Here is a 27697-nt window from a genome sequence, read left to right as displayed (position 1 = left end):
ACACCACTTTCTTCAAAGGACAGATCGTGGAAACAGAAACTAAACAGGGACACAGTGAAACTAACAGAAGTTATGAAACAAATGGACCTGACAGATATCTACAGAACATTTTATCCTAAAACAAAAGGATATACCTTCTTCTCAGCACCTCACGGGACCTTCTCCAAAATTGACCATATAATTGGTCACAAAACAGGCCTCAATAGATACAAAAATATTGAAATTGTCCCATGTATCCTATCAGACCACCATGGCCTAAGACTGATCTTCAATAACAACATAAATAATGGAAAGCCAACATTCACGTGGAAACTGAATAACACTCTTCTCAATGATACCTTGGTCAAGGAAGGAATAAAGAAAGAAATTAAAGACTTTTTAGAGTTTAATGAAAATGAAGCCACAACGTACCCAAACCTATGGGACACAATGAAAGCATTTCTAAGAGGGAAACTCATAGCGCTGAGTGCCTCCAAGAAGAAACGGGAGACAGCACATACTAGCAGCTTGACAACACATCTAAAAGCCCTAGAAAAAAAGGAAGCAAATTCACCCAAGAGGAGTAGATGGCAGGAAATAATCAAACTCAGGGGTGAAATCAACCAAGTGGAAACAAGAAGAACTATTCAAAGAATTAACCAAACGAGGAGTTGGTTCTTTGAGAAAATCAACAAGATAGATAAACCCTTAGCTAGACTCACTAAAAGGCACAGGGACAAAATCCTAATTAACAAAATCAGAAATGAAAAGGGAGACATAACAACAGATCCTGAAGAAATCCAAAACACCATCAGATCCTTCTACAAAAGGCTATACTCAACAAAACTGGAAAACCTGGACGAAATGGACAAATTTCTGGACAGATACCAGGTACCAAAGTTGAATCAGGATCAAGTTGACCATCTAAACAGTCCCATATCACCTAAAGAAATAGAAGCAGTTATTAATAGTCTCCCAACCAAAAAAAGCCCAGGACCAGATGGGTTTAGTGCAGAGTTCTATCAGACCTTCAAAGAAGATCTAATTCCAATTCTGCACAAACTATTTCACAAAATAGAAGTAGAAGGTACTCTACCCAACTCATTTTATGAAGCCACTATTACTCTGATACCTAAACCACAGAAAGATCCAACAAAGATAGAGAACTTCAGACCAATTTCTCTTATGAATATCGATGCAAAAATCCTCAATAAAATTCTCGTTAACCGAATCCAAGAACACATTAAAGCAATCATCCATCCTGACCAAGTAGGTTTTATTCCAGGGATGCAGGGATGGTTTAATATACGAAAATCCATCAATGTAATCCATTATATAAACAAACTCAAAGACAAAAACCACATGATCATCTCGTTAGATGCAGAAAAAGCATTTGACAAGATCCAACACCCATTCATGATAAAAGTTTTGGAAAGATCAGGAATTCAAGGCCCATACCTAAACATGATAAAAGCAATCTACAGCAAACCAGTAGCCAACATCAAAGTAAATGGAGAGAAGCTGGAAGCAATCCCACTAAAATCAGGGACTAGACATGGCTGCCCACTTTCTCCCTACCTTTTCAACATAGTACTTAAAGTATTAGCCAGAGCAATTCGACAACAAAAGGAGATCAAGGGGATACAAATTGGAAAAGAGGAAGTCAAAATATCACTTTTTGCAGATGATATGATAGTATATATAAGTGACCCTAAAAATTCTACCAGAGAACTCCTAAACCTGATAAACAGCTTCGGTGAAGTAGCTGGATATAAAATAAACTCAAACAAGTCAATGGCCTTTCTCTATACAAAGAATAAACAGGCTGAGAAAGAAATTAGGGAAACAACACCCTTCTCTATAGTCACAAATAATATAAAATATCTTGGCGTGACTCTAACTAAGGAGGTGAAAGATCTGTATGATAAAAACTTCAAATCTCTGAAGAAAGAAATTAAAGAAGATCTCAGAAGATGGAAAGATCTCCCATGCTCATGGATTGGCAGGATCAACATTGTAAAAATGGCTATCTTGCCAAAAGCAATCTACAGATTCAATGCAATCCCCATCAAAATTCCAACTCAATTCTTCAACGAATTGGAAGGAGCAATTTGCAAATTTGTCTGGAATAACAAAAAACCTAGGATAGCAAAAAGTCTTCTCAAGGATAAAAGAACTTCTGGCGGAATCACCATGCCAGACCTAAAGCTTTACTACAGAGCAATTGTGATAAAAACTGCATGGTACTGGTATAGAGACAGACAAGTAGACCAATGGAATAGAATTGAAGATCCAGAAATGAACCCACACACCTATGGTCACTTGATCTTCGACAAGGGAGCTAAAACCATCCAGTGGAAGAAAGACAGCATTTTCAACAATTGGTGCTGGCACAACTGGTTGTTATCGTGTAGAAGAATGCGAATCGATCCATACTTATCTCCTTGTACTAAGGTCAAATCTTAGTGGATCAAGGAACTTCACATAAAACCAGAGACACTGAAACTTATAGAGGAGAAAGTGGGGAAAAGCCTTGAAGATATGGGCACAGGGGAAAAATTCCTGAACAGAACAGCAATGGCTTGTGCTGTAAGATCGAGAATCGACAAATGGGACCTAATGAAACTCCAAAGTTTCTGCAAGGCAAAAGACACCGTCAATAAGACAAAAAGACCACCAACAGATTGGGAAAGGATCTTTACCTATCCTAAATCAGATAGGGGACTAATATCCAACATATATAAAGAACTCAAGAAGGTGGACTTCAGAAAATCAAATAACCCCATTAAAAAATGGGGCTCAGAACTGAACAAAGAATTCTCACCTGAGGAATACCGAATGGCAGAGAAGCACTTGAAAAAATGTTCAACATCCTTAATCATCAGGGAAATGCAAATCAAAACAACCCTGAGATTCCACCTCACACCAGTCAGAATGGCTAAGATCAAAAATTCAGGTGACAGCAGATGCTGGCGAGGATGTGGAGAAAGAGGAACACTCCTCCATTGTTGGTGGGAGTGCAGGCTTGTACAACCACTCTGGAAATCAGTCTGGCGGTTCCTCAGAAAACTGGACATAGTACTACCGGAGGATCCAGCAATACCTCTCCTGGGCATATATCCAGAAGATGCCCCAACAGGTAAGAAGGACACATGCTCCACTATGTTCATAGCAGCCTTATTTATAATAGCCAGAAGCTGGAAAGAACCTAGATGCCCCTCAACAGAGGAATGGATACAGAAAATGTGGTACATCTACACAATGGAGTACTACTCAGCTATTAAAAAGAATGAATTTATGAAATTCCTAGCCAAATGGATGAACCTGGAGGGCATCATCCTGAGTGAGGTAACACATTCACAAAGAAACTCACACAATATGTATTCACTGATAAGTGGATATTAGCCCCAAACCTAGGATACCCAAGATATAAGATATAATTTGCTAAACACATGAAACTCAAGGAGAATGAAGACTGAAGTGTGGACACTATGCCCCTCCTTAGATTTGGGAACAAAACACCCATGGAAGGAGTTACAGAGACGGAGTTTGGAGCTGAGATGAAAGGATGGACCATGTAGAGACTGCCATAGCCAGGGATCCACCCCATAATCAGCATCCAAACGCTGACACTATTGCATACACTAGCAAGATTTTATTGAAAGGACGCAGATGTAGCTGTCTCTTGTGAGACTATGCCGGGGCCCAGCAAACACAGAAGTGGATGCTCACAGTCAGCTAATGGATGGATCATAGGGCTCCCAATGGAGGAGCTAGAGAAAGTAGCCAAGGAGCTAAAGGGATCTGCAACCCTATAGGTGGAACAACATTATGAGCTAACCAGTACCCCGGAGCTCTTGACTCTAGCTGCATATATATCAAAAGATGGCCTAGTCGGCCATCACTGGAAAGAGAGGCCCATTGGACTTGCAAACTTTATATGCCCCAGTACAGGGGAATACCAGGGCCAAAAAGGGGGAGTGGGTGGGCAGGGGAGTGGGGGTGGGTGGATATGGGGGACTTTTGGTATAGCATTGGAAATGTAAATGAGTTAAATACCTAATAAAAAATGGAAAAAAAAAAAGGAGAAAAAAAAAAAGAAAAGGTAATTTGCAAATTCATCTGGAATTAAAAACCAAAACAAAACAAAAAAAAAACCCAAAACCCTAGGATAGCAAAAACTATTCTCAACAATAAAAGAACCTCTGGTGGAATCACCATTCCTGACCTTAAGCTGTACTAAGGAGTAATTGTGACAAAAAAAAAAAAATATTTCTTTATACAAATCTAGTCCTTTGTTGTTGTTTTTTTTTTTTTTTTTTTTTTTTTTTTTTTTTTTTTTTTTATACAAGTGTGAAGATATCAGTTCTGGCCAGTTGACTTACTAGTCAACTTGGTCACAGGAGTCTGGCTTAAGACCTCTAACACTCTTTGTGCCCCACCACACACACACACACACACACACACACACACAGAAAGTTAAGCAAAAGAAACATAAAAACAAAGTAATATGACTTTTTTGTACTTTAATACAACCATGATTTCCAAATATCACATATAGATATGTGATCAATTATCACATCCAATAGAATGCCGGGGGTGGGCACATATTTCAAATTGTAAATATTATTGCCAGTAAGGCATGGCAGTCAGCCAAGATCAAATGAAGGCTGTACAGTGAAACATAGGGAAAATGGTATAGGAAAGCATGCCCTATTTCTATGACTTTAAAGGAAAGCTTGGAAATTACAGGTTTATTAATGCATTCTAAAACTATCTTACTAATATAACAAAGGTCCAGATGATAAAGAATAAAACAGATTGTAAATTATAGTGAATCGATGGAGAAAAATAGTAGCATGATTACAAGAGCAGTTACAAAACAATGTTGAAATGTTGATGATGTAAATTCCAATCATTTTGATAGCGTTTTGTTCCATATTTTATATTACATTAAAGTTTGGTTTAGTGAAAAGTAAACATAGAAATTAAAATGTGCAATTATATGAACCAAATTTTTTGCCTGAAAATTTCCATTTCATCTAGATTATTAATGCATTTGATTTATCCATAATGAAAACATTATTGATTTATCAACAAATTTCTCAAAGAGTTTTTTCACTGACCTGACTTTTTCAGTGGATTATTTTAGGCATATATGATAAGTTTATAAGCATTGATTAATAAATGATATGTACTCTTTTGGAGACTTTTTAAAATTATGATGTTCAGAACTTTTAATAAGCTTAACGTACTAAATTGATATTTGACAGAGAGATGAAAAATGATAGACAATTTTACAAGAATGATAACCTTTTTGCTATAGATTCAGTAATCTAGTGGAGGTTTTCATAAATGGAGTTTTATCAAAATGTCAATTTATTGTAGCATTTTAGTTTTGTTGCAACTAAAATAAAATAGAAATGTGACTAATGACTTAAGATTTTACTTTATATGAATGAAATATTAAATTCTCAGAAGGGATATGTGGGCATTTTTAAAAGTTTATTAATAAAGCCACCAAATGAAACAACCAGTTAAATGTGTAACATAATGGAAACCAGTCTATTCTGTTAAGCATCATATTTAAAGCATTTATTTTTTTATTATTAATAAAATTTTCTCTGACATGATCCTCAGAGATTTCCAAAGTCATTTTAGATAGTCTTTATTTCATTACTTGTTTTGTATGCCTTTTATTTCTTTGAGACAGGGCTGTCATGTAATCCAAGCTGACTCTGTAGCTATGGTTGGCTTTGAACTTCTGAGTCTCTTGCCACTTCCTCCCATATTCTGGAGTTATGGGTATGGACAACAGTTCCATAACAGATAGGTGATTACAACACTTTTTTTTTTCTTTGTTTCAATTTGTAGTGGCTTGGATAACTCATCAAGAAAGGCTCTGAGAGTTGTTGGAAAGTGATTCTAACTTCATTAGGGACTCATGGAAGGTGCCCTGTCACTGGGGATGGCCTGAAGTTAGTATTGAAACTGCAGAAGATCTCGTCTTCATTTTGCTGTCTCACCATGAGGTGAGTAGGTTTTCTTTTTTTCTAAACCATGGATGAAAACCTTCAATCTGTGAGCCCAAATCAGCATTTTTTTTCTTAATGAATTAACAACCTCAATTTTGTAACATATAGCTTAATATTTAAAATATGTATTATTTTATTTCTCATCAGTATTATAAGGAAGATGTCAAGTTAATTATTAATTATTAAATGGCCAAATTAAAATTATTGGGATATTAATCATCAATAAAATCAATCATAAATAGCATTCACTTATATTCCTTTTACCAAACTATCCTGTATCCTCTCCATTCCTCAGAATGAGCCAATAATCAACAAACTTTGAAAAAGTTCCTAATCACTGTTGAAGTATAAATCAACTAGTATTACATGTGATTTGAATATGAGAGAGCTGATGTCACCATGACAGTACAAATCTGAATTTAAAAAGAATCCCTTTACTCAGAATCATCATTAAAAGTAAATACTTCTATTAATTTATGACCATGACTTTTCTTTATTGCATGTAGTATTTGCATGCTTAAATATTAGCATAAGTAAAAGCTACACAAAAGATTTTCATTTTTATAAAAAAGAAAGGGTCTAAGCCATATAGATTTTCACCTATGAAGAATTCTAACAAAGTACTTGAAAGATATATATGTGACTTGATATGTTTTTTAATGTGGCCCATTCTCTCCCCTAAATAGGATACTAACTGTTAATTATATAAAAATTAAATGTTTCTTTTAGATTATTTTTATCTGTATAGTATTTAGATTTCAATCTTACATTTGTTGTAGTTAACCCTGACATTGCAATTTATATTTATAAACTTTTAGCCAACACTAACAACCTATAAGTATTAACAAAGCATTGATGTACAATACTGCAGCCGTTACTTTGATTTCATGTAAAGAAATCTTTGACAGCTAATGAAATTGTTCCTCTAATTGCAGAAGTGTGTATGGACAGTAACACACTTAATTCAGAACACACTGCAGTCCTGAGTCTGCACTGAAGGTTTGGGAGAGTGTTTGCTGGTATTACACAGTGCAAGTGCTTGCACATTGCAAATTACAAATGTTATGTGATTACAACCTAGGCTGCAGTGAACAAACATGATAGCTCATAGGCAAAAACACCTCATGATTGCACATTGATTTTTGAATGAATTTTTGGTTCCTGTGTGTTGAGAAACCGATTACTATTGCCAAATTTAACCCAACTGCCACACTGTAGTATATGACCTCCATAATGAAATCCCAAATTGCAGCTAGGGGTCTAGATAGCATATCCCCTCACTGCAGTAAAGAAGCAGTGGCTATGGAGACTGCTTTTAGATTTTAAAGTAAAACAATGTCAAAGGATACATCATTAGTAGGCAGGGGCATTATGAGTTCACTGGGCCTGGGCCATTGCCAGTTTTTAAAGAGATGTGAGAAAACTAGTGACCTGATATTTCGGTTGATTCTAGTTGAATAGAGAGAATTGCTAGCAGTTCTCAAGACACAGATACAATAGCTAAATTGTTTTGCATGACTACAGACATGTACAGAACTCACTGACTTCCTTGGTATCTTAAAAAGACTTTATAATCTGAAAAATTACAGCAGGGTGTTTACTCAATGGCAAGGCATACAAATATCATTTGTAACAATGTTACATTTTTTGACAAAAAGGTTTCATTCACATTCAAACTTGAAAAGAGAAAAGTATGTGTGGCCTGGAAAATCACATAATATTTATTCTTAGCCTGTGTTTCATAGTCATGATAGTCAGGTTAGATTGTTCTTACAAAGATTTACTTTATGTTTATATTCAAGTTTCTCTGCATACCTACATATGCATAGTGTGCCTGGTGCATGTGCAGAACAGAAGGCTTGAGATACCATGATACTTGAGTTACATGCAGTTATGTGCTGTCATGTGGGTGCCTGGAATCAAACCTGGGTCCTCTGAGAGAGGAACAATTGTGCCTATGTTTAGCTATCTCCCCAGCCCCAAAGGTAAATTTTCTTAAGTTTAAACTTGCTTAGTGATCATGCAAGTTCTGGTAAATCTGTGTTTTTATTTTTCAGAAAACCAAGGAAGTCTGCTGATTACTTCAATAAGGTAGAAGGAGAGGAAAAGAGGGATGGAGGGAAGAATAGATAGTGACAGAGAGGGAGAAGGGGAAAGGAGCACCAGCATCTCTTTTAATGTCTCTCCATTCATGAAAAGTATTTAAAAAAATTAAATTGACTTTCCCTTTTAGAATACAAGGGATCATTTTCTTACTACCTAGATTTGCTCATTCGTTCTTAGACATAATCCTGTTGATTCAAGCAATAGTGGTAACTCTGACCTTCTGGGTTCTCATGTCCATCTCTGCCTTGGCTACCAGTGTAAACTTTATCTGCTTCTATTCCTGAGGTGTTTGAAAGATGTGACCTTAGTTTGCCAGGGGCAGGAGCTTCTTGTTAACTATAAACATATGCTTTTCTTTTTAATTTCATTTCACTAAAAAATGAAATAAAACAGTGCTGTTTCACAATGGAGTTAAAAATGAGGTTGTTAAAGTAACGTTTCTTTCCTCTACCTCCCTCACTGCTTCCCCTCCATCCTTTACTCCATATAAAATTTAAAATGCTTACATTTTGTTCATTATTAATATGCCTTTTTCTGTGAAGTGGGTGATTGCAGCTCTACACAAATATACAAACACTGGAAACAGCCTGAGTTTCAATCCACAGAAACTATATAAACAAACTGATACAATCAAATAATGGAATAACACTTAGAAGTGGGTGAAGAATCAACTATTGATAAAACAACATAAGTTAATCCGCAACACCAAGAGGACTGACAGCATACAGAGTGCATGCTGGCTGCCACTTCTGTGAAATTAAACAAACAAACAAACAAAACATGGGCAAAAGACTTACTTTGGGTTAAAAATCAATGACAGTTTCCTGGAAATGAAAGATGTCTCTCTATGAAGCTATATACCTCAATAGGAATAGGATTGCTAACAATTCTAATTCTTGAATGACAGCACTTCTCAAATGTCATTCTCATTGTCACAGATCTTTAACTTACTGATAGTAAATCTTCCATCAGATTAAGCTAAGTTTACATTGTAATTAATATCAGAATGTGGAATTATTTACAGAGAGGTACACAGATGTCTGCATTAATCAAATTTAAAAAATAAGACAGAGAAATAATAAATAGATAAACAGAAGGGACTGTTTACAAAGCAGATATAGTAAAACTCATTTAATTCAGTGTAGATTATAAATATGTGTTCCTTATAAAGTACTTTCAGTGAATATATGAATATTTTATAAGATACTGGAGAAGGTTGATATATCTTTTAATTAAGAGTACATTGTCATCTTCAGCGCTAATGACAGAGGGTCCCAAGGTCCCCAGAGGACTCTCTACGCCATAGGCGCCCTAGCACACACTGGATCTTGGGATCACTGGAGAGAATGGAATACAATATCTGTTCCAAAGAATCCCAAAGGATCTTGTACCAGCAGGAACAGGGACAAAGAAACAACACCCACCAACCGGCTGGGATTCTTTCCATCAGGGCCAGCCCCATGCCATCTTGGGTGTGAATTGGGCAGGCACTAGCACACCCAGGATCTTGGGATCACTGAAACCAGTCTACACAGGAGAGCACCTGGGTGGCAGAAGCAAAAGAGCTTCTTAGAAAGGATCCCTTCAGGCCTTCATCCTTAGCCAGGAGGCAGAGCTGAGACCCAGAAATCTGGGCACCTTCCTTGCCAGAGGAGAGTCTTCTTCCAGGGAGGGCTCTGACCTCGGGACTCAAGAGGTGGATCTGAGCTCCAGAATTCTGGGCATCTTCCCTGCAGGAGGAGAGTTTGCCTGCAGAGACTGCTCTAACCGCTGGGACTCAGGAGAGAGTTGGGCTCCAAGGAGTGCTGACAGAGGCTAACAGAATCACAGGAGGAACAACTTCCAGCCAGAGACAGCCAGAACATCTAACACAAGAGATTACCAGATGGTGAAAGGCAAACTTAAGAATCTTACTAACAGAAACCTAGACCACTGGAAATCATCAGAACCCACTATGCCCACCATAACGAGTCATGGATACCCAAACACACCTGAAAAGAAAGACACAGATTTAAAATCAAATCTCATGATGCTGGTAGAGGATTTTAAGAAGGGCATTAATAACTCACTAAAAGAAATACAGGAGAACACTGCTAAACAGGTAGAAGTCCTTAAAGAATTACAGGAAAACACTGCTAAACAGGTAGAAGTCTTTAAAGAGGAAACACAAAAATCCCTTAAAGAATTACAAGAAAACACAGCCAAACAAGTGATGAAATTGAACAAAACAATCAAAGACTTAAAAACGGAAGTAGAAACAATAAAGAAAACCAAAAGGGAGACTACTCAGGAGATAGAAATCCTAGGAAAGAAATCAGGAACCATAGATTCAAGCATCAGCCACAGAATACAAGAGATAGAAGAGAGAAGCTCAGGTGCAGAAGATTCCATAGAGAACATCGGCACAACAATCAAAGAAAATGGAAAATGCAAAAAGATCCTAACTCAAAACATCCAGGAAATCCAGGACACAAAAAGAAGACAAAAGCTGAGGATAATAGGTACAGATGAGAATGAAGATTTTCAACTTAAAGGGCCAGTAAATATCTTCAACAAAATTATAGAAGAAAACTTTCCTAACCTAAAGCAAGAGATGCCCATGAACATACAAGAAGCCTACAGAACTCTCAAATACACTGGACCAGAAAAGAAATTCCTCCTGACACATAATAATCAGAACAACAAATGCACTAAATAAAGACAGAATATTAAGAACAATAAGGGAAAAAGGTCAAGTAACATATAAATGCAGACCTATTAGAATTACACCAGACTTCTCACCAGAGTCTATGAAAGTCAGAAGATCCTGGACAGATGATATACAGAACCTAAGAGAACAAAAATACCAGCCCAGGCTACTGTACCCAGCAAAACTTTCAATTACCATAGATGGAGAAACCAAGGTATTCCATGACAAAACCAAATTCACACAATATCTTTACACATTTCCAGGCTTTGAAAGGATAATAAAGGGAAAACTAAAAGATAAGGATGGAAGTTATGCCCTAGAAAAAGCAAGAAAGTAAGCCTCCAACAAACCTAAAAGAAGACAGCAAAAGAACAGAACCCCACCTCTAAAAACGAAAATAATAGGAAGCAATAATTGCTTTTCCTTAATACCTCTTAATATCAATGGACTCAATTCCAGAATAAAAAGACATAGACTAACAGACTAGCTACATAAACAGGACCCAACATTTTTCTGCATACAGGAAACCACCCCAGGGACAAAGACAGACACTACCTCAGAGTAAAAGACTGGAAAACAGTTTTCCAAGCAAATGGTCCAAAGAAACACGCTGGAGTAGCCATTCTAATATCGAATAAAATCAACTTCCACCCCAAAGTTTTCAAAAAAGACAAAGAGGAGCACCTCATAATAATCAAAGGTAAAATCTTCCAAAAATGAACTCTCAATTCTGAATATCTATGCTGCAAATAAAAGGGCATCCACATTCATTAAGGAAACTTTAGTAAAGTTCAAAGAACACATTGCACCTCACACAAGAATAATGGGAGATTTCAACACACTATTCTCATCATTCAAAAGATCCTGGAAACAGAAACTAAACAGAGACACATTGAAACTAACAGAAGTTATGAAACAAATGATTTTAACAGAAATCTACAGAACATTTTATCCTAAAACAAAATGATATACCTTCTTCTCAGCACCTCATGGTACCTTCTCCAAAATTGACCATATAATTGGTCATAAAACAGGCGTCAACAGATATAAAAATATTGAAATTATCTCATGTATCCTATCAGATCACCAAGTCTAAAGCTTATCTACAATAACAACATAAATAAGAGAAAGCCAACATTCATATGAAAGCTGAAAAACACTCTACTCAATGATAACTTGGTCAAGGAAGAAATAAAGAAAGACATTAAAGACTTTTTAGAGTTTAATGAAAATGAAGCCACAACATACCCAAACTAATGGGACACAATGAAAGCACTCCTAAGAGGAAATCTTATAGCCCTGAGTGACTCCAAAAATAAACTAGAGAGAACATACACTAGCAGCCTGACAGCACACCTAAAAGCTCTAGAACAAAAGAAAGCAAATTCACCCAAGAGGAGGAGATGGCAGGAAATAATCAAACTTAGGGCTGAAATCAACCAAGTGGAAAAGAAAAGAACTATTCAAAGAATCAGCCAAACCAGGAGCTGGTTCTTTGAGAAAATCAACAATATAGATAAACCCTTAGCCAGACTCACTAGAGGGCACAGTGACAGTGTCCTAATTAACAAAATCAGAAATGAAAAAGGAGACATAACAACAGAACCTGAAATTCCAAAACATCCACAAAAGGCTATACTCAACAAAAATAGAAAATCTGAATTAAATGGACAATTTCCTAGACAGATACCAGGTACCAAAATTAAAACAGGATCAAATTAATGATCTAAACAGTTCCATTTGCCCTAAAGAAATTGAAGCAGTCATTAATAGTCTCCCAACTAAAATAATAATAGTAATAATAATAATAGTAATAATAATAATCACAGGACCAGATGGGTTTAGTACAGAGTTCTATCAGACCTTCAAAGAAGACTTAATTCCAATTCTCCTCAAATTATTTTACAAAATAGAAAGAGAAGTTACTCTAACCAATTCATTCTATCAAGCCATAATTACTCTGATACCGAAACTACATAAACACCCAACAAAGAAAGAGAACTTCACACCAATTTCCCTTATGAATATGGATGCCACATACTCAATAAAATCCTCACAAACTGAATGCAAGAACACATTAAAATGATCATTCATCATGAAAAAGTAGGCTTCATCCCAGGGATGCAGGGATAGTTTAATATATGGAAATTCATCAATGTAATCCACTACATAAACAAACTCAAAGACAAAAGCCACATGATCATCTCCTTGGGTGCTGAGAAAGCATTTGGCAAAATCCAACACCTCTTCATGATAAAAGTCTTGGAAAGATCAGGAATTCAAGGATCATACCTAAACATAATAAAAGCAATATACAGCAAACCAGTAGCCAACATCAAACTAAATGGTGAGAAACTAGAAGCAATCCCACTAAAATCAGGGACTGGACAAGGCTGCCCACTTTATCCCTACCTATTCAATATAGTATTTGAATTCCTAGCCAGAGCAATTAGAAAACAAAAGGAGATCAGGGGGATACAAATTGGAAAGGAAGAAGTCATTTGCAGATGACAAGATAGTATATATAAGTAACCTAAAAGTTCCACCAGAGAACTCCTAAACCTGATAAACAGCTTCAGTATCTGGATATAAAATTAACTCAAACAAATCAGTGGCCTTTCTCTACACAAAGGATAAACAGGCAGAGAAAGAAATTAAAGAAACAACACCCTTCACAATAGAAACAAATATTTAAAAACACCTCGGTGTGACTAACTAAAGAAGTCAAAGATCTGTATGATAAGAACTTCAAGTCTCTAAAGAAAGAAATCAAAGAAGAACTCAAAAGATGAAAAATCTCCCATTCTCGTGTATTGGCAGGATTAATATAGTCAAAATGGCTATCTTGCCAAAAGCAATCTACAGATTCAATGCAATTCCTATCAAAATTCAAACTTCTTTCTTCACAGAGTTAGAATGGGCAATTTGCAAATTCATCTGAAATAACAAAAAAACTAGGATAGCAAAAACTCTTCTCAACAATAAAAGAACCTCTTGGGGAATCACCATCCCTGACCTAAATGTAAAAAGATGATAATTGGAAAGATGATGCTTATTGAAATTAAACTCATAAATATATATACAGCATAACTTTAATATAAAGCCTTATTCAAAATAATGCTTCTATTTAGAGATAAATTACTTATGTTAACTATCTGAAGACAGAACTCCTAGAATCATTAACTCCTTTTTTTAAGGTTATTTTATTTATTCACATTTCAAATGTTATCCTATTTCCTGGTTTCGCCTCCACAAACCCCCTGTCCCATCCTCTCCCCCATGCTTCTATTAAGAACCTCCCCTGTCCACCCACCCAAACCTGCCTCACTGCCCTAGCATTCTTTTCTTGATGGTTTAGTCCCTGGGAGTTTGGGGGTGGGGGGTCTGGTTGATATTGTTGTTCTTCTTCTTATGGGGTTACAAACCCCTTCAACTCCTTCAGTCTTACCCCTAACTCTTCCATAGTGTTCCCAGTGCTCAGTTCTATGGTTGGCTGTGTGCATCCCCATCTGTTTTACTCAGCTGCTGGAAGAAAGTCTCAGGAAACAGTCTACCAAGCTCCAGTCAGCAAACACTTCTTGGCATCCTCAGTAGTGTCTGAGGTTGGTGTCTGCAGATGGGATGGATCCCTAAGTGGGGCAGTCTCCCGATGACTTTTCCTTCAGACTCTGCTCCACTCTTTGTCCCTGTATTTCCTTTAGAAGGGCTGTTTATAAATACAGTAGATGTATTTTTCATGGTATACATGCATGCATAAATTTACAGAAAATAAAAAAGCAGGCATAGAAGCAGTTTTAACAACTTACCTTTTGGATAATGATTATCAACTTTACCTAAAAAGATTGGTATACAATAGGCCAAATATCAATATTCTGCAATAACCAATTTAATTGCTGTTTGAAACAAGGAACAGATGTCTTATCAGGTTTTTAAGATTTTTTTTTCAAAAATATCTTCATGATTTTATCTTACAATTCTTTATTAACACCACAACAAATTCATAAAAGGATGTTAAAACTTTACTTGAAGATGAAGAAAGATGTTTTCACGTTAATGCTCTCTTTTGCCAAAGAATTGTTGTGGGCACAGTGAATAAGAGTAACTAGAATACACTGCTAATATTTGATTACTATTGATTACAATTGATAACAATTGATTACAAAAGCTTCCTCTACTTTCTGCAAAGCTTTTTGTTTTTCACCAATTAATTTGTATCTCCCTTAATAACATTCAACAAAGGCTTAAGTCCTCCTGTGGTGAGCTTAAGGTGAGGTCTTAGCCAATTAACACCTGGAAGCCTTTAAAAACAATTTGAAGTACACAAATCATCTTTTCTTTCTTGAATTTTCTGTGCCACAATTTTTTAGGATATAACCGAGGCCCTAAGTATTAAAAAGATATTGCCCCTGAATCTTTTCTGGAGCAACAGCTACTCCCCAAAACTTTATCACTAGTTGTTTAAGAGGAAAGATTTGTAATAAACTTCCCTTCCCTTCAGAGGCATTAGCTAATAAAATACTTTCCATATAAGAAACAATACACACTGAAAGATTCAAAGTCCTAGCTTCTTGTATTGAAGCAGAGACAAAAAAAGAAAAAAAGAAAAAGAAAAAACAAACAAACAAACAAACACCAAAAAACTTTCTTACATAATGTAAGGCTATTAGCCATACCAAGAGGCAAAACTTTCTAATGAACACAAGCTCACTAAAAGCAAACCCTTTACAATTATCAGGATGTAAAGGAAAAAAACAATCTTCCAAATCCATAATAATTCTATATGGAGTAGGCAGGCGAGATTGTAATGCTCTTAGAAGTTCCACAACCTCACTGAACTTTCATAAATCTTAAGATTAAAGTTTATTTTGAACAACCCCTGGATAGATCTGTAATAGTGTTGTTTTGGCTTAAAATAAGTCCCCAAAGGCAAGGAGAGTCAAGGTCCCAAAAACTTCTAAAAGGCAAGGTTTGCAAAACAAAAGAAACACCACACAAGCTTCACTGAGGCTGCTTTGAGCTTTGCATTAACTCAAATGTAAATAGTTCTTAATCTGAGCATACTGACTGAGTCCTGGCCCAAAGATTATCTCTCCTGCAGTGAGGACAGATTCCAGGGGACCAATTCGACTGTCTATGCCTCCAATTTTTGGACAGTCTTTCTTAAGATGATTTGTGCTTAAAACATTCCTTATAACCTTAGTGCTGTGAAAGCATTGCTTGTACTCCAGTCCTCTGCAAGGCAGCAACCCTAGCCAAACTCATTGTACGAGGGTCCAATTTCTGCACAAAGATGAATATATCCAGATAAGTCTGGCTTTGCTTTGTATTCCCGAATTGCTGCTGTAAGCTACATTAGCGCTCTCATAAGATGATTACTTTTGTAGTCATCCTAATTACAATATATGGGTGAGTTAAAAATCCTAAACTTGAGATCAAACTGCAAACTGCAGTCAGTGGAACACTGGCAATTTTAACTATAATTTTTTTAAGTTTCTTTTGCAATATTAAGGTATAACCACAATTTTTGGAGAGCAAAACCCAATTTTAAACAATTTATTCTCTTTAAAATCAATACAAAAATCATCACTTTCATGTTATGAAGTTTGGCTGCCAATTCGTTTATATGAATACATGACAGTGCAACTTTTAATGCTTCATTAAAGAAACATTGTTTTAAATCTTATCCTTTATAAGTTTCTAGAATAAGAATTACATAAAATATTATCCCAATTTAGAAGTATCTTTAGAGGTCTAGTTTCCTGGGCAGGTTCATTCCACCTGTTGCTGTTTAGAATGACTCCAACCCTGAGTTTCCAGTTTTAAGCTAACTTTCTTGTTACCAATGTTACACCTTTTTAATCATACTCAATAACTTATAAGTTAATAGTCTAAGACCAAGACATGCAGAGCATATTTACACCTTTAAGACCAATCGGAAACCAAATGAAGCAGCTACATGAATCATATAAATTTAGACCAATCAAAAAGTTTTTACCTGGAGTCTCGCCCAACACCCGCAAGGGCCCACACAGGATTCCCCACGGGATCCTAAAACCTCTGGTGAGTGGAACACAGCCCCTGCCCCAATCCAATCGCGCAGAACCTGAGACTGCGGTAAATAGGGAAGCGGACCACCCAGGCCTGACCTGGGGCACAAGCCCCTTGCACTCCACTCGAGCCCCGAGGTACCTTGCCAGCAGAGGCGCCCGACACCTGCAAGGGCCCACACAGGATTCCCCACGGGATCCTAAGACCTCTGGTGAGTGGAACACAGCCCCTGCCCCAATCCAATCGCGCAGAACCTGAGACTGCGGTACATAGGGAAGCAGACTACCCGGGCCTGACCTGGGGCACAAGCCCCTTCCGCTCCACTCGAGCCCCGAGATACCTTGCCAGCGGAGTTGCCCGACACCCTCAGTGGCCCACACAGGATTCCCCACGGGATCCTAAGACCTCTAGTGAGTGGAACACAACTCCTGCCAGGAGTCCAGTTCGAACACCAGATATCTGGGTACCTTCCCTGCAAGAAGAGAGCTTGCCTGCAGAGAATACTCTGCCCACTCAAACTAAGGAGACAGCTACCCTCCCAGACTGCTTATAGAGGCTAACAGAGTCACCTGAAGAACAAGCTCTTAAAAGAGACAACTATAACAGCTAGCTTCAGAGATAACCAGATGGCTAAAGGCAAACGTAAGTCTCCTACTAACAGAAATCAAGACCACTCACCATCATCAGAACTCAGCACTCCCACCTCACCTAGTCCTGGGCACTCCAACACAACCGAAAATCTAGACCCAGATTTAAAAACATTTCTCATGATGATGATAGAGGACATCAAGAAGGACTTTCATAAGTCACTTAAAGAATTACAGGAGAGCACTGCTAAAGAGTTACAGGCCCTTAAAGAAAAGCAGGAAAACACAACCAAACAGGTAGAAGTCCTTAAAGAAAAACAGGAAAACACATCCAAACAGGTGATGGAAATGAACAAAACCATACTAGAACTAAAAAGGGAAGTAGACACAATAAAGAAAACCCAAAGTGAGGCAACGCTGGAGATAGAAAACCTAGGAAAGAGATCTGGAACCATAGATGCGAGCATCAGCAACAGAATACAAGAAATGGAAGAGAGAATCTCAGGTGCAGAAGATTCCATAGAGAACATCGACACAACAGTCAAAGAAAATACAAAATGCAAAAGGATCCTAACTCAAAACATCCAGGAAATCCAGGACACAATGAGAAGACCAAACCTACGGATAATAGGAATTGATGAGAATGAAGATTTTCAACTTAAAGGGCCAGCTAATATCTTCAACAAAATAATTGAAGAAAACTTCCCAAACATAAAGAAAGAGATGCCAATGATCATACAAGAAGCCTACAGAACTCCAAATAGACTGGACCAGAAAAGAAATTCCTCCCGACACATAATAATCAGAACAACAAATGCACTAAATAAAGATAGAGTATTAAAAGCAGTAAGGGAGAAAGGTCAAGTAACATATAAAGGAAGGCCTATCAGAATTACACCAGACTTTTCACCAGAGACTATGAAAGCCAGAAGAGCCTGGACAGATGTTATACAGACATTAAGAGAACACAAACGCCAGCCAAGGCTAATATACCCAGCCAAACTCTCAATTACCATAGATGGAGAAACCAAAGTATTCCACAACAAAACCAAATTCACACAATATCTTTCCACGAATCCAGCCCTTCAAAGGATAATAACAGAAAAGAAGCAATACAAGGACGGAAATCACGCCCTAGAACAAACAAGAAAGTAATCCCTCAACAAACCAAAAAGAAGACAGCCACAAGAACAGAATGCCAACTCTAACAACAAAAATAATAGGAAGCAACAATTACTTTTCCTTAATATCTCTTAATATCAATGGACTCAATTACCCAATAAAAAGACATAGAATAACAGACTGGCTACACAAACAGGACCCAACATTCTGCTGCTTACAGGAAACCCATCTCAGGGAAAAAGACAGACACTACCTCAGAGTGAAAGGCTGGAAAACAATTTTCCAAGCAAATGGTCTGAAAAAACAGGCTGGAGTAGCCATTCTAATATCGGATAAAATCGACATCCAACCCAAAGTTATCAAAAAAGACAAGGAGGGACACTTCATACTCCTCAAAAGTAAAATCCTCCAAGAGGAACTCTCAATTCTGAATATCTACGCTCCAAATGCAAGGGCAGCCACATTCATTAAAGACACTTTAGTAAAGCTCAAAGCACACATTGCTCCTCACACAATAATAGTGGGAGACTTCAACACACCACTTTCATCAATGGACAGATTGTGGAAACAGAAACTAAACAGGGACACAGTGAAACTAACAGAAGTTATGAAACAAATGGACTTGACAGATATCTAGAGAACATTTTATCCTAAAACAAAAGGATATACCTTCTTCTCAGAACCTCACGGGACCTTCTCCAAAATTGACCATATAATTGGTCACAAAACAGGCCTCAACAGATACAAAAATATTGAAATTGTCCCATGTATCCTATCAGACCACCATGGCCTAAGACTGATCTTCAATAACAACATAAATAATGGAAAGCCAACATTCACGTGGAAACTGAACAATACTCTTCTCAATGATACCTTGGTCAAGGAAGGAATAAAGAAAGAAATTAAAGACTTTTTAGAGTTTAATGAAAATGAAGCCACAACGTACCCAAACCTTTGGGACACAATGAAAGCATTTCTAAGAGGGAAACTCATAGCTCTGAGTGCCTCCAAGGAGAAACGGGAGAGAGCACATACTAGCAGCTTGACAACACATCTAAAAGCTCTAGAAAAAAAGGAAGCAAATTCACCCAAGAGGAGTAGATGGCAGGAAATAATCAAACTCAGGGGTGAAATCAACCAAGTGGAAACAAGAAGAACTATTCAAAGAATTAAACAAATGAGGAGTTGGTTCTTTGAGAAAATCAACAAGATAGATAAACCCTTAGCTAGACTCACTAGAGGGCACAGGGACAAAATCCTAATTAACAAAATCAGAAATGAAAAGGGAGACATAACAACAGATCCTGAAGAAATCCAAAACACCATCAGATCCTTCTACAAAAGGCTATACTCAACAAAACTGGAAAACCTGGACGAAATGGACAAATTTCTGGACATATACCAGGTACCAAAGTTGAATCAGGATCCAGTTGAACTTCTAAACAGTCCCATATCCCCTAAAGAAATAGAAGCAGTTATTAATAGTCTCCCAGCCAAAAAAAGCCCAGGACCAGACGGGTTTAGTGCAGAGTTCTATCAGACCTTCAAAGAAGATCTAATTCCAGTTCTGCACAAACTATTTCACAAAATAGAAGTAGGAGGTACTCTACCCAACTCATTTTATGAAGCCACTATTACTCTGATACCTAAACCACAGAAAGATCCAACAAAGATAGAGAACTTCAGACCAACTTCTCTTATGAATATCAATGCAAAAATTTTTAATAAAATTCCCGCTAACCGAATCCAAGAACACATTAAAGCAATCATCCATCCTGACCAAGTAGGCTTTATTCCAGGGATGCAGGGATGGTTTAATATACGAAAATCCATCAATGTAATCCAGTATATAAACAAACTCAAAACAAAAACCACATGATCATCTCGTTAGACGCAGAAAAAAACATTTGACAAGATCCAACACCCATTCATGATAAAAGTCTTGGAAAGATCAGGAATTCAAGGCCCATACCTAAACATGATAAAAGCAATCTACAGCAAACCAGTAGCCAACATCAAAGTAAATGGAGAGAAGCTGGAAGCAATCCCACTAAAATCAGGAACTAGACAAGGCTGCCCACTTTCTCCCTACCTTTTCAACATAGTACTTGAAATATTAGCCAGAGCAATTCTACAACAAAAGGAGATCAAGGGGATACAAATTGGAAAAGAGGAAGTCAAAATATCACTTTTTGCAGATGATATGATAGTATATATGAGTGACCCTAAAAATTCCACCAGAGAACTCCTAAACCTGATAAACAGCTTCGGTGAAGTAGCTGGATATAAAATTAACTCAAACAAGTAAATGGCCTTTCTCTACACAAAGAATATACAGGCTGAGAAAGAAATTAGGGAAACAACATCCTTCTCAATAGTCACAAATAATATAAAATATCTTGGTTTGACTTAAGGAAGTGAAAGATCTGTATGATAAAAACTTCAAGTCTCTGAAGAAAGAAATTGAAGAAGGTCTCAGAAGATGGAAAGATCTCCCATGCTCATGGATTGGCAGGATCAACATTGTAAAAATGGCTATCATGCCAAAAGCAATCTACAGATTCAATGCAATCCCCATCAAAATTCCAACTCAATTCTTCAACAAATTAGAAAGAGCAATCTGCAAATTCATCTGGAATAACAAAAAACCTAAGATAGCAAAAACTCTTCTCAAGGATAAAAGAACCTCTGGTGGAATCACCATGCCTGACCTAAAGCTTTACTACAGAGCAATTGTGATAAAAACTGCATGGTACTGGTATAGAGACAGACAAGTAGACCAATGGAATAGAATTGAAGACCCAGAAATGAACCCACACACCTATGGTCACTTGATCTTCGACAAGGGAGCTAAAACCATCCAGTGGAAGAAAGACAGCGTTTTCAACAATTGGTGCTGGCACAACTGGTTGTTATCATGTAGAAGAATCTGAATCGATCCATACTTATCTCCTTGTACTAAGGTCAAATCTTAGTGGATCAAGGAACTTCACATAAAACCAGAGACACTGAAACTTATAGAGGAGAAAGTGGGGAAAAGCCTTGAAGATATGGGCACAGGGGAAAAATTCCTGAATAGAACAGCAATGGCTTGTACTGTAAGATCGAGAATTGACAAATGGGACCTAATGAAACTCCAAAGTTTCTGCAAGGCAAAAGACACCGTCAATAAGACAAAAAGACCACCAACAGATTGGGAAAGGATCTTTACCTATCCTAAATCAGATAGGGGACTAATATCCAACATATATAAAGAACTCAAGAAGGTGGACTTCAGAAAATCAAAAAACCCCATTAAAAAATGGGGCTCAGAACTGAACAAAGAATTCTCACCTGAGGAATACCGAATGGCAGAGAAACACCTGAAAAAATGTTCAACATCCTTAATCATCAGGGAAATGCAAATCAAAACAACCCTGAGATTCCACCTCACACCAGTCAGAATGGCTAAGATCAAAAATTCAGGTGACAGCAGATGCTGGCGTGGATGTGGAGAAAGAGGAACACTTCTCCATTGTTGGTGGGATTGCAGGCTTGTACAACCACTCTGGAAATCAGTCTTGTGGTTCCTCAGAAAATTGGACATAGTACTACCGGAGAATTCAGCAATACCTCTCCTGGGCATATATCCAGAAGATGCCCCAACTGGTAAGAAGGACACATGCTCCACTATGTTCATAGCAGCCTTATTTATAATAGCCAGAAGCTGGAAAGAACCCAGATGCCCCTCAACAGAGGAATGGATACAGAAAATGTGGTACATCTACACAATGGAGTACTACTCAGCTATTAAAAAGAATGAATTTATGAAATTCCTAGACAAATAGATGGACCTGGAGGGCATCATCCTGAGTGAGGTAACACATTCACAAAGGAACTCACACAATATGTATTCACTGATAAGTGGATAATAGCCCAAAACCTAGGATACCCAAGATATAAGATACAATTTCCTAAACACATGAAACTCAAGAAAAATGAAGACTGAAGTGTGGACACTATGCCCCTCCTTAGAATTGGGAACAAAACACCCTTGGAAGGAGTTACAGAGACAAAGTTTGGAGCTGAGATGAAAGGATGGACCATGTAGAGACTGCCATATCCAGGGATCCACCCCATAATCAGCATCCAAACGCTGACACCATTGCATACACTAGCAAGATTTTATAGAAAGGACCCAGATGTAGCTGTCTCTTGTGAGACTATGCCGGGGCCTAGCAAACACAGAAGTGAATGCTCACAGTCAGCTAATGGATGGATCACAGGGCTCCCAATGGAGGAGCTAGAGAAAGTTCCCAAGGAGCTAAAGGGATCTGCAACCCTATAGGTGGAACAACATTATGAACTAACCAGTACCCCGGAGCTCTTGTCTTTAGCTGCATATGTATCAAAAGATGGCCTAGTCGGCCATCACTGGAAAGAGAGGCCCATTGGACACGCAAACTTTATATGCCCCAGTACAGGGGAACGCCAGGGCCAAAAAGGGGGAGTGGGTGGGTAGGGGAGTGGGGGTGGGTGGCTATGTGGGACTTTTGGTATAGCATTGGAAATGTAAATGAGCTAAATACATAATAAAAAATGGAAAAGAAAAAAAAAAGTTTTTACCTTTTCTAGCTATAATTTCAAAATAAAAAGCACTTTGTCATTTGCTGAACCCAATAATCACAATTGCAGAGAATTTTCTCGTGAAAAAACCCAACTATCAGCTTACTTGCCTTAGGACCAAGGAGCTGCAGACTCCTTTTAAAAGTAGCTTTTTAGCAGGGCCTCTCTTGCTGTGCTTGACTCCTGGCTAAGGGTATGAGGCAACTTTAATCAGCCTCTGCTATGAAACTTGAGACTGAATCAAGAGATGGATAGTCAGCAGATAAATGTTTAACCATTTTTTCTTTCAACATGAATCATTGAACAATAGTCATTCAGACATCGAAACAAAAACAGACATGAACTCATATGTGGACAGATTGGTGCACCAAACACAGACAATACAGAGAGGGTAAAGAATTTGACGTAACCAGAACTAAGAATGTTTCCTGGAGGGGCCAGAGAGAAAGCAGGATGTCTCCAGATTTCCTTCTGTCCCAGGGAGAGCGCCAACATCCATTTTCCTTCTCTCTTGTTCTTTCTTTCTCATGTCATTTGTATATCTAGCATCCCCCTTCTTTTTTTTTTTATTTTACTCATTTTATTTCATTTTATTTTATTATTTTAAGCCCTACTCCTCCCACCTCATACACTTCTTGATTGCGGACAAAAGCCTGTTTAGAATTTTCAAATCCCATTTTCAACTGTCAACCTATAGCTGATATCAGAGTTGGGCTGACACTGACTCAGTCTAGCCTGCATCCTTTTTGCATCCTTGTGATCAACAGTCTTCAAAAGATGAAATTTGTTGCCCTAACACTAATACTGTGTGTTGCTTACCATGCAAGGATACATTTTCTTCTGTTTTCTGTGAAGCCCCACCAAAACAGTGTATCCCCAGTCCTTCTTTCTGCTTTCAGACCACTTGTTGCATAGTCTTAAAGCAGAAAGAACCAGAGGCCATGGGTTACTGAATTCCTGAAAGGAAAGATGGGGTTTGCATGGAAAAGGCAGCTAGAGAAATAATAAGCCAAGACAAAACTTTCTAATCAAGGCTGATGTTTACTTATGAGTCTGAGTTTATAAAGGAGGGAGGGGTGACCCATCACCCACCACGCCAGGATCTTGTTGTTTGTCAAGATAGTGTCAGGAAAACAGGTTCAGTTTCTCAGCAGGTAGTGCTATCTTGGAGGAAAGCCACAAATGTGACAGGACAATACCAGCTGGCTGTGGCAAGCCAGGTCTGAGCCAGCCTGCTCAAGGCTAGGGGGAAGGGCACACTCATATAATTGAAAAGCTTCTGTAAGACAAAGGACACTGTCAACAGGACAAAATGGCAACCTACAGATTGGAAAAAAAGATTTGTACCAACACTATATATGATAAAGGACTAATATCCAATATAAACAAAGAACTCAAGAAGTTAGACACCAGAGAAATAAATAATCCTATTTTAAAATGGGATACAGAACTAAACAAAGAATCCTCAACTGAGGAATCTCAAATGGTCAAGAGGCACCTAAAAAATTGTTCACCATCCTTAGTCATCAGTAAAATGCAAATCAAAATGACCCTGAGACTACTCAGAATACCTAAGATCAAGAATCAACTCCTTTATCACCCTGTTTACATTCCTTTAATTTTTGACATCTTGCAGTAGTTGATTTTACTACCCAATCAAGACTGCAACTAGAACTATAATATTGATCCACAAAGCTGCCCAGACAGGCTCTAAACAGAAGGATGTAGATTAACAATTGAGAGTTATACTAGTCTGTATTTATTACACTAGAAAAGGCTTCCTTAATAAAAGTATGCTACTAATCAAGTGCCTTTGAATTTTCTAGAGGGGAGAAAACGGGGGATAGGAGAATAATGATGTTTCAAACAAAGAGAATACTGATAATAGAGATAAAAAAAAAGAAAAAAACTAGAGGAAATCTACACAGTTATTCTTATCTAAACAAACATAGAGCATAATGCACCAGCACAGAGGACTCCAGCCACTGTGGGAGAATTTCAGTATTATGCTCTGTAAAGCAGGACTCAACTTAACTTTTTACCGCATATCCATTACTGTACTGTTTGGTGAATTAGACAAGTTGCAAGAAACAAGAAAAAAGAATGGTGGGGTTAAGGAAATATTCAAGAAACTTTTTTATTAAAAATGATAGTTTTTATTATTTTGAAATTTCATACACGTGCAATATATCTTGATATCCATCTTCCTCTATCTCTTCATACCTCCAAGACCCCTCCTAATACATATCAATACCAAATTAACGCCCTTGTTATATTTATTTGTTTGTTTATTTATTTAACCCACTGAGTCCACTTAGTGATGTTCATATGTGCATAGGTGTGAGTTATCCAGCAGACACAAGAAATCTACTCCTGGCCATATTTCCAAAGAAAAATGAAGATTTATCACTAACATGACTAATAATGGCTCTAAATAATAAGTTCTGTAGGAAACATGGGCTTTTATTGTTTTCTGTTTATATTTATTATATATAGTGTCCACATTTTAACTAAAATAAATGTTAAGTCTTATCAAGACCAGAAAGGTGGAAGGGCAAATAGCTCAAGCTACTAAGTACAACTTGATTAATTTTATTTTGCTGTTTATGAATGTGCTTGCATGTTTTGTGTGTATATGTGTGAATGAATGTTCAAGTATAAATGGCCCTCATAGATGCACATGTATATGTCAGCATGAGTTTAATGTTGAGTGTCTTTCTCCCTAATTCAGCTAGCCTCATTAGCCAGAGAAATCTAAGGATGCAGCAGACCCTGCCTGCCCAGTGTTGAGACAACTGGTAACAGCTTCCATATGCAGCTTCTTTATGTGGATGCTGGAATTTTGAACTCTAAATGCATGCTCAACTGACAAGCACTTTTCTGACCGAGCCATCATCCTAGTCCCTACTGTAGTGTTTTACAAACACTTTCTGAAATGTTGATTTGTATCATGTGTGGTCTCTCTGTAGCACTGAGAAGACAGGTTAAGGTTTGCCATAAAGCCTGCACTGAGGAGCAGGAAACAGAAAATGACCATATAAACAAGCAGGCAACCATGTAGTGTATTTTTCAATGATGAGTGTGATCACAGGCACTCTGCCTTAGAATCTGCTTATGCAGCTTAAACTGAAGTCTTTGGAAGTCTATGGGCTCTGATCTTAGTCAAGACTGGGGACAATGGTTTGTTAATTCTTATAACTTTAATAACCCATGTCTCAAAGTCAGAAAGAAGTGTTTAAATGTTTGTGATAATCTTATTACTATAAATGCTTATAGCTCTTGTTCAGATGTTCATGTTCATTTCTAACTGCTTTTCAATCAGCTGCCTCTGCTTTCATGGGGATCAGGCCCATGCTTGTATGACATTAGTATATGCTTCCAGCTAAGAGCCTGAAAAATGCCCACTATGCTATCTTAGAGTGGTTGTTTGCATCTCGTGTATAAAGTTAAACTAGAGGAACTTCTGTTTAAGTGATTAATTTTCTGGCATTCTTCTGTATTTAGTTTTGACTCTGGATTTAGTAGTTACATGAAGTGAAATTTTACAGAATTTTCTTCCATTAGGGTAAAGTATTTGGATCATGAACAATTATACTTAAGGTAAAGTGTGATAATATTAAAACTAAAAATATCTAAATTCAAGAAATTCTATAAAATGTTCAAGAACTTTTAAAATGGATAATGATGTGTGTGCAAGAATGAATGCACCTTCTCTTGTGAAAAATTTTCAGTATATTTATTCTTAATATTCTGAATAATAATATGTTCGGGACCATAAAGAGAATATCAAAAATCATATTTTTACTTCCATGTTGGTTGTGATCAGTTTTAAGCCTCCTTTGCCTCCTCAAGTGTCAACAAATATATACTTTCCACAGTTATACAAACCTAGATATATGACAATGTTCAAAGAAATGTTTGGTGCATAAGAAAGACCCTGGGAAGGAGAAAATCTTTGATGACAGAGGGAAGTAGAAACCCATTAATCCTTTTTTGTAATTTTTATTTAATATTTGAGATTTTTTTAAAGTATCACTCTTCCCAAATATATACTAAAAAAGATTGAAGAACATTCTTAACTAAAATTTAGCAATGTTATGTAAAATGCCACTGAATTTTATGTATGTTGGTGAGTGTATGGGTGTGTGTACCTGTAAGGTTGTGTATGTATGTGTAAGTTTATGTGAGTATGTCTGAGTATGAGGGTGTATGTGTGTGTGAGTGTGTGCATGTAAGTCTGTCCATGCATGAAAGTATACGTATGAGTGAGTGTGTGTGTGTATATGTGTGTGTGTGTGACACATATCTGGGGGTGACCAAGGATGCTCAAGGAGATTGTTACATCCATGGTACTGGAGATACAGATAGTTGTAAGCCCTCTGACATGGATTTTAAGAATGGAACTACAGTATTCTACAAGAATAGCTCTTCTTAATCAATTAGCCATCTGCCCAGCACACCCCTTGCTTTTTCTAATGTTTTGCTCTTATTTCTTTCCCCTAATTGTTTAAAAACCTGACCATTAT

The 27697-nt window shown here is 37.3% G+C and overlaps 1 long non-coding RNA gene across 1 annotated transcript in view; it reads left to right on the top strand.

Moving 5' to 3' along the window:
- Gm16070 (predicted gene 16070) overlaps window positions 1-26980 on the top strand; it is a 51620-nt gene extending 24640 nt beyond the window's left edge. The window contains exons 6-7 of the long non-coding RNA NR_130314.1: window positions 5854-6011; window positions 25903-26980. This is a non-coding gene — a long non-coding RNA (predicted gene 16070). The remainder of the gene's footprint in view (window positions 1-5853; window positions 6012-25902) is intronic.
- The last annotated feature ends 717 nt before the right edge of the window (window positions 26981-27697 follow it).

Source organism: Mus musculus, chromosome 1 (assembly GCF_000001635.26).
Source record: "Mus musculus strain C57BL/6J chromosome 1, GRCm38.p6 C57BL/6J".
NCBI classification, from domain to species: domain Eukaryota; kingdom Metazoa; phylum Chordata; class Mammalia; order Rodentia; family Muridae; genus Mus; species Mus musculus.
Note: the sequence above shows the minus strand (reverse complement) of the source record. Positions and strands in the feature narration are given on the sequence as shown.